Source organism: Petaurus breviceps, unplaced genomic scaffold, assembly GCF_028583685.1.
Source record: "Petaurus breviceps papuanus isolate PSGF00001 unplaced genomic scaffold, PetGlider_PUasm1.0 91133, whole genome shotgun sequence".
In the NCBI taxonomy this organism is placed as follows: Eukaryota; Metazoa; Chordata; class Mammalia; order Diprotodontia; family Petauridae; genus Petaurus; species Petaurus breviceps.
In genome coordinates, this window is record NW_027187419.1 from 90,215,770 (window position 1) to 90,229,702 (window position 13,933).

Sequence of the window (13,933 nt, forward strand, 5' to 3'; positions counted from 1 at the left end):
ACATTTAGCATAGTAAAGTGGATGAAAACATATCTGGAAGTTGTCCAAACAAAAAACCCTATCATGTTAATGGAACACAGGGTTCGTGAGCTCTAGGAAGATGACTATTTTCTGACTAATGATTGGTAAATGTTCTTAGAACACAAAATAAACAGCTTAAAATGCACAGAGATTCAACTGGACTTAGTACAAACTTCACTTTATGAAGCAAGAGTGAAGTCTGAAAAGAGGTATATGTTTCAGGATACGTAGAATACAATTGAAAGAACTAAAATTCAACAGTGAAATAAAAAGTCATGTTACAACGAAACTCAAAACTACATGTCAGTAGAAGTAGTAAACAGATGACAGTCAAGTAGATTTCTGTTCAGAAATGGAGGGTTTGCTGAGGACATTTCAGAATCATGGCCCTCAGATCATCAACTACAGAAAGGTTATTCTGAAGGAGTTTAGACTACTTGATCAATGCAAATTATGCAATGATACAGTGGAAACAGTGCAACATATCACTGCAGGTGGTGAAAGCCTAGAAAGTCACAATCAGGCGATTAGAATAATATACCAGAAATTCTCTATCCTTTATAAAGTGAAAAAAAATCACTGCATTATAACTAGAAAAGCCCAAATAACCTTGAGAATTCAACAAATACACTATGAAAACTGGAGCATTATTACAGATAGCATTGTCACCCACTCCTTCCTGAATATAACATTGATACATAAAAATTAAAGAACATTTTAATAGATGTAATCATGCTGAACACTCACAATCCCCAAACTATGAAAAGCTCTCAAAATAGAGAAAACCAACAGAAGAACCACTGAAGAATAGGACATGATGTCACCGGGGCATCCCTCCTGCTCCTGTAGTTGTCTCAAAGATGCTTTCAATGAGTTTACAGAAGATAAATTATATCACAAAGTCCTTATTGAATTATAAAGAGCAGTCATGTTACTCTCCCAAACAGTAATCTGTAGAATATAAAATAAGAAGGAGTAAAAACAGGATAACAACTGAACCCTGCAAAAGCAAGGGAAAAAATGAGATAATCATTAACATTTATACAGCACTTCAAAGTTTACAAAATGCTTTACAAATATTAACTCATTCGATCCTCCTAACAACTCTGTGAGGTAGATGTTTAATAATTATCTCCATTTTACAGTTGGAAAACGAAGCAGACAGAAGTTAAATGTCTAGCTGGAGGGCACACAGCTAGTTAGTGTCTGAGGCTAAATTTGAATTCAGGTCATCCTGACTCCAGGCTGGCCCTCTATCTACCTGGCTACCTAATAATAGTAATAGTGTGATGATGATGATGACAATAAGGATGAGGAAGATGAGGAAGGCAATAGGTAGGGTGGATATAGAGACTGCTTTGGGATCAAGAAGATCTGATTTTAAGTTGTGCCTTTGACACATTCTAGATGTGTGGATATGGAATAATCACTTAAGCTCTCAGAGTCTCACAGACATCTCTCTAAGCCAATAAGTTACAAAACAGGTACCAATCTACATTGGCAAAGAGACTTTCCTCTCCAAGAGCTCCTTATACCCGTGAAATTACAGGCCTAATCCAAAATTGGGGCAGCTAGTTGGCACAGTAGATAGAGTGCTGGCTCTCGAGTCAGGAGGACCTGAGTTCAGATCCAGCATCAGACAATTATTAACTGTGTGACCCTTGTCAAGCCATTTAACCCCCTCTGCCTCAATTTCCTTATCTGTAAAATGAGCTGGAAAATGAAATGGCAAACCACTGTGGTGTCTTTGCTAAGAAAACCCCAAAATGGGGTCATGAAGAGTCAGGAATGACTAATTGACTAAAAAAATTTTCAAAATTAATAATAATAACAACAATAAACTCACTAGGTAGAAAGAAGGAAAGAGAAGAATGAAATTATGGAAGCAAGTAGAAAAGAGGAAGGGTTTATTTAAGAGTATCAGATATCAACAATAGTAATGCAAAACAGAAAGACTAAAAGGAAGGATATAGGTAAATATGAAAGAAAGGTGGAAAGAGTTCCAAACAGGTAGAATCTTTTTTTCAAAATCCCTTAGGACAGGGTGGGGAACCTTCAGCCTCGAGGCCTCATGTGGCTCTCTAAGTCCTCAGGTGTGGCCCTTTCACTGAATCCAAACTTTGGATTCCTTTAAAAAAAAAAAAAAATTGGATTCAGGCAAAGAGCCGCACTTGAGGACCTAGAGGGCCACATGTGACCTTGAGGCCATAGGTTCCTCACCCCTAACTTAGGATTTTGACCCTTTTCTTTGCCAGGGCCAAATCCTTCTACATGGGCTCTTGATACTATCTCCTCCCATCTTCTCCAGCAAATTAAAATGTCAATTATCCTCATCACTTCTCTCTCCAATATTCAACCTCTCTTTATCTATTGGATCCTTCCCTACTTCCTCCAAACATGCTACAGAAGAAGATAGCTGGTTAAGCTCTTTTCACTTGCCACCTGGGTGTGTAGACCTGGCTTCTTATATTAGCTATACCACTTAAATTCAACAAAATGTATTGAGGACATATAACATCCAAGGTACTATGCTATTCCAGTATGGGGAATAGATCTAAGACCTATTCCCTGATCTTGAGGACTTTATAGTCCTTAGCAAAGAAGCTGAAAAAAGAATAAAATTAACTGTAGTCCAAGTGTCACAAACTGCTATGGGACTTTAGAAGAGTGAGAGATCCCTTACTAAATGACCTTGAACAAAACATGACTCTCTGGGGAGTTCGTTTTTTCTCCTATAAAATGGGGGTTAAAATACCTGCCCTGCCTATCTTACAGAGTTTTCATGAAAATCAAATGAGAAAATGCATGTGAAAGACCTTTGTAAAATAATCTATTAATATCATCCATGTTAAAGTGCTTCAAAAACTTGAATATTGATCATGTCCCCCAAGTACCCAGCATTGTATGCCACATCTCTTCCTCAGATAGCTTATAAAATAGCCATTATCCTTACAACCAGCAGTAGTATTAGACTTTTAACTCTTAATTTTACCAGGGAAAGGTATGGCATTTTTGTTGTTATTGTGGCCTTTCAGTAACGTACAACACTTCATGAACACATTTGGGGTTTTCTTGGCAAAGATACTAGAGTGATTTGCCATTTCCTTCTCCAACTTATTTTACAGATGAGGAAACTTAGGCAAACAGGGTTAAGTGACTTGCCCAGTGTCACAAAGCTAATACATATCTGAGGCCAGATGTGAACTTATAAAGATGAGTCTTCCTGATTCCAAGCCCAGTCCTCTATCCATTGTGCCAGCCAACTGTCCAATGTATGGAATATATATTGTTAATTCATAGGATCATAGACCTAGCATTGAAAAGGACCTTAGAGGCTATCTAAACCAACCCTCTGACTTTATAGATTAGGAAACTGAGGCCCAAATTGGTTAAGTGGTTTGCCTAAAGTCACATAATTAGTACCAGAGGTGAGATTTGAATCCAGCTTCTCTACCTCAAGGTACAGCTAGGTGACTCAGTTTATTAAAGTACTGGACTTGGAATCAGGAAAATTCATTTACTTGATTTCAAATTCAGCCTCAGATACTTATTAGTTATGTGATCCTGGGCAAATCACTTAACCCCGTTTGCCTCAATTTCATATCTATAAAATGGGCCGAAGAAAGAATTGGCAAACTTTTGCCAAGAAAACCCCAAATGGGTCACAAAGAGTCAGCCATGATTGAAATGACTCAAGAACAACAGCCTCTAACTCCATAGACCATGCACGCTCTGTCCATTTCCTTAGAATAGCCAAAAAAAGCAGGTTTCGTGCTTTGCACCAGGTAACATGAAGAGATGGGGGTAGTTTTATGTCATTGTAATCAGGGGTAAATCAGCTTCTATTTTCTGCACAGTGCTATTTGTTGACTGGGCCAATATATAGAGTTGTTGCAGAAGTCCACACAGCTTAAGGAGAGAAACAAAATAAATATAAGTGGGCCTTCGGAATTCCAATTCTAGAAACAATCAATCCTTTTTGGTTCTAATTATTGGTGTTAACTACCACTTTTATTTCTTTTCTAATTTAATGAGGTTTGTATCTCTGACAATTTTCACCTGAAAATTTAGAGACACACATAAATTTAGGCTTTCTCAAAATATTTTCATGTGCCAGGGGGTTGGTTTAAATGTGACAACATTATAACAATACAATCAATCAATTCAGTGAAAAAAAATAAGGTCATCCAAATAATCAAAGAGGTTGGTTGCTTGTCATGTAGGTTAAACAACATTTTGACAAACATTTTAATTTTTTTTTCTCTTCAACTAATTATTTTGGCATGTGTTAGATAGAGTCTTAAATTTATCAACTTTTCTTACATTGCATTTTTCAGAAGAAAACTAAGCCACCAAGGAGTCAATCAGTTTGGCTGGTATCAGGAAAACATATAGGGAAACCTTCCCTCAAACCCCAAATCTCAACTTGCCTTTTGCTGCTCAAACCACCAACTACATTTTTTTTCCTATTAAACTTACCTGGTAATAAAGACATCCTTTTCTTCGCTGTCATTTATTATGCAACATAATACACTACAGGCGATATCTCCAGTATACTGAACTGCATTTTACATGTTTGTCCTAAAAGGAAGGTGATCGGCTTTAGCCTGCTTTTCATTATATGCATCATTCATCCATCCTTCTCCACCGATATCTCTAGAATTTGTAGCATATCCATCATTATCTAACTGCCAACTGTTTTCAGAGGTTCCCCTGCTTTAAGCTCATTATTTCTTCAGATTGGGGAATCTACAGAGAATCTTTCCACAACATGCAGCAGTCAGCATGGTACATGTGTACAGATGAATGGTAGGGTTTGTCCTTCACAGTCTCTTTGTACCCAGCTTTGCCCCAGAACTGCAGCTCATAATGAGCAGCAAATGCATACTCATGTGCCTAAAAATGTTCAGTGTGCACTGTTTAAAAAAAATAAGCCCCCTAAGACTACCTTCTATAAATAAGCTGTTAAAACCAGGATAGTTTCACCGGGTTTCCTATTTATTTAATAGTTTGGGGATACTCACAATTCTCCCTATGATTAATTGCAAGAAAACTTCCTTGAAGCAAAGTCCACTTGAATGGACTCATCAGTTTTCAAGAGGAGTGATGAATAGGTTATACTTGGGGAGGCTGAAAACTGAATCAGTAACTTGATGATGAAAGTACCAACATGCAGATTGGATAGAGTAGAAGAATCTTTCAGGGTTATTGGTTTAAAGCTATGTTCGACCCTAGCCACAAAGAGCTATGTGAGAAATCAGAGGAACAGCCACTTACGTAGCCCTTCACTAGAGTTAATTCTTTAGTCACTTCAGTTGATGGGTCTGGATAGAAGGGAAGAATAATAATGAATTCAGGGGATTTCAAATGTCCTTTTTTCTGCCTTGGCTGATTTTTTTTTTTAATTGGTGCTTATGACACAGATATGTAAACTTTCACCATTTATGTTGATTTACAAAATCTACTTGGGGATTCAAGATAATGAAATAAGTAGCAAGTCTTTGTTGAATGGGCTAAACAAAGTTTGTTTCTTTCCACTAAGGTAATTCAAAGAAAACCTAAGTGACCAGTTCACCACAATCAGACCTGGAGCTTATATTGTAGACACCTTTATTGTTGTTGTTGTTGTTTTAAAGCAAAGAATAGCCAAAAGGATTAGTTATCTCAGCTGTAAATATCCGAGTTACAGAAACACAGTTGGAAAGTCATGGCTCCCTACCCTTCCGCTGTCTTTCCTATAGCTAAATCAGCATGGCACTGTTGAGGTCTAAAAGAAAAGAGATGTTTTGTCACTTACTCCTAACATAGTAATACTGAAGTTTACTATCTTTAGTGATTTGAAGTCCTTTAGGATTTCTGGGTACTTAGAACAATTCCCTATGCCCACTTCAACTAATTCTGAGCTAAGAAATATAAACTTCTCTAAAACTCATGATTTTTCAGGACAAATTTAAGAAAACATAGAGAAAAATATCAATTTATCTAATCAGGAGCTCTAATAGAGATTAAATTAATACCCCACAAGAGTTAAGAAATGATCAGATTTTAACTTTCAAAGGGTAGAGCCCTTGTCTGTGTACTGTTCTAGAGAACATAGTATAGTGCTAATTGCCCACATATATTTAACAAATGCTTTCTTGAACAACCCAGTGGTAATGTTGCTACTCCATCCTGGAGTTTACAAGATGAGAGAACACATACATGATTAACTTTGGAAGAAAATATAATTTTACTATAAAATTAACAGAACTACTGAAATGTATTGGTAAAGTATTATTTCAATAAGGAAACACCTATGCTTCTCCCTTTATACTGATTTCTAATGGTAGGGGTGGGGGAGGGTGTCACATTTTCTCCTCTGGCCTATCAAATGAGCCAAATTACAACCTTAAAACCAAGGACAATCATTGTCCTCAATTATCCTAAGTTTTGTGAGAGGGAAGTGGAGTCAATGGGGAATTGGTTTAGGAATGCTATTGTTGTTCTAAGAAGCTAAGAGACTTGAGAGTTGATAAGGTTAAAGAGGTTGAACAGTTCTGATAAACACCACAGGCCAAGCTACTTATTCAGAGGCTCAAAAAAAAAAAAAAAAAAAAAAAGAAAACCCAAAACCCACAGCCCAGCAGGACATCTACTGGACAAGCTGCCTCTAAATCTGAACATTTAAGAAGTTGCCAGCTTTTTGTTATTGTTGTTTAAACTTTTCTTAAACTGCAAAGTTATAAAGAAGTTTTATCAGAACTTTAGCCATGTTCACAATAGGCAGCTTACTATTTGGAGTCTTAGACATTTAAAACATTAACTGATTCTTCTAATATTATACAACTGGCTAACTGTTATTCTTAGTATAATTTGATCGGGAGAAGTCTGAAGTACAGTAATGATTAAAAAACAAACAACAACAAAAATCAGTAGCCTTGGCTGGGAGTGAAACTTCAACGTTTACACAAACTATAATAGCAATCCCAGGAACTGCATTTGTCAAAGAGAAGTGAAAATAATACTAATCCTAAGCAGATCTTCAGGTTCATACTTGTATTCATTCAGTAATGAGATCATTGTTGTTATTCTTTAAATAAGCATCCATTATAGGTAGAAGGAGAGCTCTTCTAATGTCTACTTAACCTGCTCATGAGAGTTGATTGTAATATACTTAGTAGTTGTGTGACCCTGGGCAAGTCATTTAACCCTATTACATCAGTTCTTTGTCCTAAAATGAACTGGAATAAGAAGTGGCAAACCACTCCAGTATCTTTGCCAAGAAAATGCCAAATGGGGTCACAAAAAATCGGACATAACCAAAAAACAACTGCGCAACAACAACCACAAAACATTCACAGAAATGAGATAGTAAAAACAGTAGCTACAAAGCTCCGCTCCCCAAAACCTGGGGTGCACACTCCCGTAAAAACATACAGATCAATGGACTTATCCCTAGGGTAGATTGGTAGTGAGGCACACACCTAGGAAACATGGGTGGCCAAGTCAAGCCACATCTCTAGCACTGTAAAGCCCCAGGATCTTTTCTCATGGTCTCCTCATGCTGCTCCCCACTGAGCACGACATATGTCAGACAGTTGGCTGAAGTGGACACCCTGGACTTGCTCAGCTAAGCAGCTGGGTCCTGACTGCCTAGGCTAATTCTTCCTTAAAACCATAGATCCTCAACTGTCTCTCTAACCCACTAGGCCTCTTCCCTGCTGAGAGTAGTGTCTCCTATTGGACAACTAGGATTGTAAGACATGATGGCTATTTGGGAAGGGAGGGGGAGAAATCCATTCTCCTTCCCTACCCCCTTCCTTAGGTAGAGGTTAGCAGGAAAGGCAGAAAGCAATATCCTCTCAAAAGCTGACTCTCCTCTAGATCACCAGTGAGCATACTAATTGAAGTTGCTTCCTGCCTTGGTGGTATCTGAGAGCTGATAACTTACTGTCTGTAGTGCACTAAAGGTGTGGCCTTTCATTAGCCAACTTATGGCAAGCTGGCCCTCTAACTCCATCAGAAAGAATATCTTCATACTTCACAAAGGTTTAATAATGTCAAAATCTGCCTTTGTACTTCCTTTAATACTTTTAGTACATAATTTCGGTTCTGTGTCCTTTTTGTGATTTCATCTATAGAACTAAATGGGGAAGGTGGAGGGGATGTATAGTTGATTGGAAATGCTCTGACACCCTCCTTGGAACCATCATCTAGTACTGTAACCATCCATCAGGATTTAGCTATAAACACAAAATGTGCACGTTTGAAAAGCCCTTTGCGGGGATGCAAGAAGCTAAGCATATGTCTTAAAGACATGAAGCAGAGGATGCTGTCTAGCTCCAGTCAAAGACATGTTCCCCCCTCCAAATTCATGCTAAAAGTGAACAGTAGAAAAGTGCCAAAAGCATTCCAGGAGGGAAGGAAGGAGAAAAAGAACCACAACCATCAAACTTCCCAAGTGAAAATCACTCCTTACTCACCATTTTGAAGCAATATTACACACTGCTTCACTTAAAATGTGTAAAAAGGTAAATCACAAGTCATTCATATATTCCTTCATATCCAGCAGCTTGAGAATAAGTGTAGTCTTTTACATTAGAAAGAGCCCAGTGGGTTAGGTTAGTCAGTACATAGATGTCCTATATTTTAATATGGAAGCACCGAATGTGAGTCATCAGAGGCCTTTAAAAGGCAGGAGGAAGAATCCGAGGCTGGTGGCTTCTATTTCAGACGATAAGCTGTTGAGAACAAAGCACAGAAGATAGTGAATCAAGGGACCCAACAAAGAGGATGTAATAAATCTTAGGAGAGACACCCACACCCACAGCATCACGGAGATCTCTCTGGGCAGGAGAAAAGAAATCTTTTCACTCCCATACCATTGAGATTTTTGTGTACAGTACCTTCATTATAAAAGGAGGCAAGCACAAGTGTGCCTGTACACACACACACACACACACACACACACACACACACACACACACACACACACACACACACACACACACACACATACACCATGCCTGTCAGACTGGCTGCAGCCTATGGTACTGAGAGGAAGGAGTCCATGCAGCGCAGGATGTTTGATGAGTAACTCAGCAGCAACCTGAACCTCATGGTCAGAACCTGCTGGCGTGCACGCCCCACCGTACTGAGAGACAGATGGAGGTGAGGAGCTGGGGGTGGCTTCCAGTGCAGATAGGGTGTGGAGAAGGTGGCTTGTTAATAACAAGGCTGCTTCAAGCAACTTCCTGTCAGCAGTTAAAGTTTCAGGATCATGGAGTTGTGGCTCCTGAAAATTGCTGCAGGACTGACAGCAGTGTTGGTGTAAGTGTGTGTGTGTGTGTGTGTGTGTGTGTGTGTAAGAAAGGACTAAAATTCACCATCTGGAGAAGAAACCCCTCTATTACCTTTGCCAAGAAAACCCCCAAAAGGATCACAAAAAGTCAAACATATGTGAAAATGACTAACAGCAAAGATTCAACCTAGACACCAAGGGAATGTAGCAAGGTAAATTTGATACAATTTCACTTTTTCTAGATGGATAAACTAAATGCTCTTCCCATAGACAAACACCCAGGTCCTGTCTCCCTTCCTCCCCCACCACATACCAATACATGTTGTTTATGTAGTTGAATAGGTCTTATCATATAATGTCTTTTCTATGTGCCAGACACGTGGTAACTTTTGGGCTACGAAGAAAAACAGCACCTGCCTCACGGAACTTATATTCTAATAGGAAACTACATAGAAAGTAGACATGAATACCCTTAAAAGAGAAAAAAACTAGCAAATGGAGGCTGGTAGAAGGTGAGTCTTGTTGAAGAAAGCCAGAGATTCTGATACATACACAGTGTTTCTCAGGGAAATTTTAAGAGTTCCAACCACCCTAAGCAAACTCTAAAAATGTCCTCAAACATTCCCCTAATTTTTTTTTTTCCTAGTTGAGAAGGGTTCTTTTCCAAAGTCACTCACTGTTCAAGTACAATTGCAGTTTATGGAATACGCTTATACAGACTGTGGTGGGATGAGGAACTATACCGACTCCAAAAGTAATTACTGCCCCCAGTCCAAGGACAATCAATATTTAGTCTTCCAAAGTGGGAAGGACTAATGGTGGCCATTTACTAGTCTTTCTATTACACTCATTCATAAAGAAAATGCCATTTCAAAAAAGAAGGGCATTATACATTGACCAGCAGTTTTTTAAATAAAGCATGTTTTAATAAGATTTTTTAAAAATATTATTTTTAATAATAGTTTACATTTATATAGCAGTTGATTTATTCCCAACTTGTTTTCTCTTCTTAAGTCTGAAATAGGAAGTATTAATGTTGTTAGAAGTAGCAGGGATGCAACGGAAAGAGTCCTGAGTCTGGAGTCAGAAGATCTGGATTCAAATTTTGCCTCTGATGTTTACCTGTGTAAATTTGGGAAGGGCAAGTTACTTAATCTCTTTATATACCTTATCTATGAAATGGAAGTATTGAACTAGACCCTTTAAAATTCTACCACTGGATCTATGATCCTATTACCCCTTTTTACAAATAGAGAAACTGAGGTTCAGAGAATTAAACTAACTTGCTCAGAAGCATTAGTAAGTGATAGAGAAAAGATTTGAAACTAGATATTGTGGGATCCGGTGCTTTTTCTATTACTCCATATTTAGCTATCAATCAGCTTTAACTAAGAGCAAGAGTGGAATGGGGGTGAGGGGTTCTTTTGTTTTTCCTTTAGCCTACCAAGTTAAAAAAAATAAGCCTGAGTCCTGACTCTTCCACTTATAAGTAGGTAGACTTCAGTAGGCCTCAGTTTCCTTATTTGCAAAATGAAAATAATACTCATTTAACTCACCAGGTGGTGCTACTGTCCAGTTTCCTTTTTGGTCACGAAGGCCCAAGAGTTGCCCATGTCATACTTACCCAGATTCTTTTACACTACACTCACCATTCGGGGGTTCTCAAGAGAAATACCATGTTCTCTTTGATCTTGGAGCTGCTAATTCTATTCCCCAGATATTTTTTCTCTTATGGGTGGCAGTGATCTTTTTATCATAGGAGTGTGAACTTTATGGTTCTCTCCAATTCAACTCTTTTGGGTCCTGCCCCTATAAATTGAAAGATTCTGCCTTTGTCTCTTCCCTAATGCATCTCCATTCTGTGGACCCACATGATATGAATGTGATTTTGATGGAAATGACCAAAAAAAAGGGTAGTTTGATGATATTAAGTGCCTTTTCTTTGCTCCTGAACAAAGAAGAAAGATAAATGAAATTAAAACATATTTTGGCAGATACTTCATGGGATAAGCAGATATAGATGCTCCTATATCAAATGCCATGTAACTAGAATGTAAACATGAGCCAATTTAATTTTCACGTACAATTCAGATGCCTAGACTCAGTTGCTCCCTAACTAGTGGCTCCCACCAGATGGGGGAAAAATGCCCCCAATCCTGACAATTAGAAAATGTGCCCAAAGTTTATGCTAACAAGGGTCTCCCTTTCCATTTCCCACTCAGGACTTCTGAACACTTCAAGGCCCACTCAGACTAAGGGAACTTGGGCAGTTGGGTGGCTCCCAATGAGAACTCCGTGGATGCTATCTCCTGCTGGCCATTGTCACTGGCTGCAATGCAACCTCTGATCCTTCCCTCCAGCCTGTTTGATACTAAAGCCTTTTCAGCATCAATGGAATGGGGAAGTAGTGTCAAAGACAGGTTAGGCATGGGTGGGGACTCTTTAGTCTCCATTACCTTGCCTTAAATCTAGAATCACCATTCATTCCTCAAGTGTTTATCCTAGCTTATACTGTCTTTCAGCATTTCTAGTCTCCAACCAAACTTATGCTCTTTTCCTATGATTTCTGACAAACAGGGAGGCCTGAGACACAGCCCTTCTAAACAAATGCAACTTAGATATAACACCCCACTAATACCTTTGTGGTCTACCATATAGAATTGCTATAGAGATCAAATGCAATAATGTGTATGGAAGTACTTTGTGATCATGAAGTCCTATAGACAATGGCTGCTAGAATGCTCATAAAATAATACCAGTTTCAAAATGAAGTTTTCTGTAGCAAAATGTATCGGTCCAGTTTATCCAAGCTGTACTTAGGAGTCCTGAAACTTTCCATTAGAAACAGTCAAACACTTAAGAGGAGCAACGATTTTATTGTCATGGGTCCACCAGTCCAGATTGTAACTCTCCTGTGACTTCTCAGGAAAAGTCTTACGGTGACTGGGATTTAAAGCCTTGTCACTTGGGTAGGGATTCCTTGTTCTTGTATTTTGCTGACATTGCCTTCAAAACCCAGCAGCATATACGTGCCAGATCGAGGCAGCAGAGTAGGACTTTCGTGGAGAAAATGAACCAAAGAAATACTCAACACTTTAAACACAAAGGAGATGGCATGGTACAGTAAGAGAAGAAGCCTAGGAACCAAAAGACTGAAGTTCAAGTCTCAGCTTTGATAAAACTAGCTATTTGACCTTGGGCAAATCAACAAACCTCCTGTATCAGTTTCCTCATTTTTTAAAATTTTTATTTATTTTTAGTTTTCAACATTTATTTCCACAATCTTTTTGTCTCCCTGTTTTTCTCCTACCCCCACCCCAAAATAGCAAGTCTACTGAATACCCCTTCCCCCAATCTATTCTCTCTTATATTCTACCCCATCACCTCCCTAAATTTCTAGTAGGGCAAGATAGATTTCTATACACCAGCACCTATATATCTTATTTCCCAGTTGCATGAAAAAAACATTTTTTTAAACATCTGTTTTTAAAAGTTTGAGTTCCAGATTTTTTCCCTTCTTCCCTCCTCACCCACCCCCACTGGGAAGATGAGCAATTCAATATTGGTTGTACATGTGTAGTTACCCAAATCATTTCCATAGTAGTTATATCATGAAAGATTAATTATATTTCCCTCCATCCCATCTCATACCCCACTTATTGTATTTTCTCCTTTGACTCTATCCTTTTTCAAAAATGTTTGCTCCTAACTACCCTCTCACCCAATCTGCCTTCCCTTCTATCATCCCCAATTGAGTATGTATGTTATTCCCTCCTTAAGCCAAATTCAGTGAGATTCAGGTTGTCCCATTCCCTTTCACCTTCCCGCTCTTCCCCTCCATTGTAACAGTTTTTTCTTTCTTCTTTTATGTGAGATAATTTACCCTAATATATCTCTCCCTTTCTCCTTTTCCCAATAAATTCCTCTCTTATCTCTTAATTTTATTTTTAGATATCATCCCTTCATATTGAATTCATCCTATGCCCTCTGTCTATGTATACATGAACATACATATGCCCACACTCACATATGTTTATATACACATACACCCTCCTATACATACATATATATATACATATACATATATATTCCTTCAACTATCCTCCTACTGAGAAAAGTCTTATGAGTTATAAGTATCATTTTTCCATGTAGGAATGTAAATAGTTCAACTTTAATAAGTTCCTTATGATTTCTTTTTCCTGTTTACCTTCTCATGCTTCTCTTGCTTCTTGTATTTGAAAGTCAAATTTTTTATTCAGCTCTGGTTTTTCCAAGCATTCAAGAATGCTTCAAAGTCCTCTATTTCACTGAGTGACCATATTTTCCCCTGTAGCATTATACTCAGTTTTCCTGGGTAGGTGATTCTTGGTTTAATATCATATTCCAAGCCCTTTGATCCCATAAGGTAGAAGTTGCTAGGTCTTGTGTTATCCTGATTGAGTTTTCACAATACTCAAATTGTTTCTTCCTGAATGCTTGCAGTATTTTCTTCTTGACTAGGTAACTCTGGAATTTGGCTATAATGTTCCTAAGAGTTTTGTTTTGGGGATCTTTTTCAAGAGGCAATGGGTAAATTCTTTCAATTTCTATTTTGCCCTCTGGTTCTAGAATATCAGGGCAATTTTGCAATTT

At 38.2% G+C, this 13,933-nt stretch overlaps 1 long non-coding RNA gene across 1 annotated transcript; it reads right to left on the bottom strand.

Annotated features, from left to right (window-relative positions):
- Positions 1-729: 729 nt before the first annotated feature.
- On the bottom strand, positions 730-8,768 carry LOC138155091 (uncharacterized). The gene is made up of 3 exons (XR_011166758.1): positions 8,484-8,768; positions 4,501-4,602; positions 730-972 (listed from the first exon to the last, which is right to left on the bottom strand). It is a non-coding gene; the product is annotated as an uncharacterized lncRNA (long non-coding RNA).
- Positions 8,769-13,933: the final 5,165 nt, after the last annotated feature.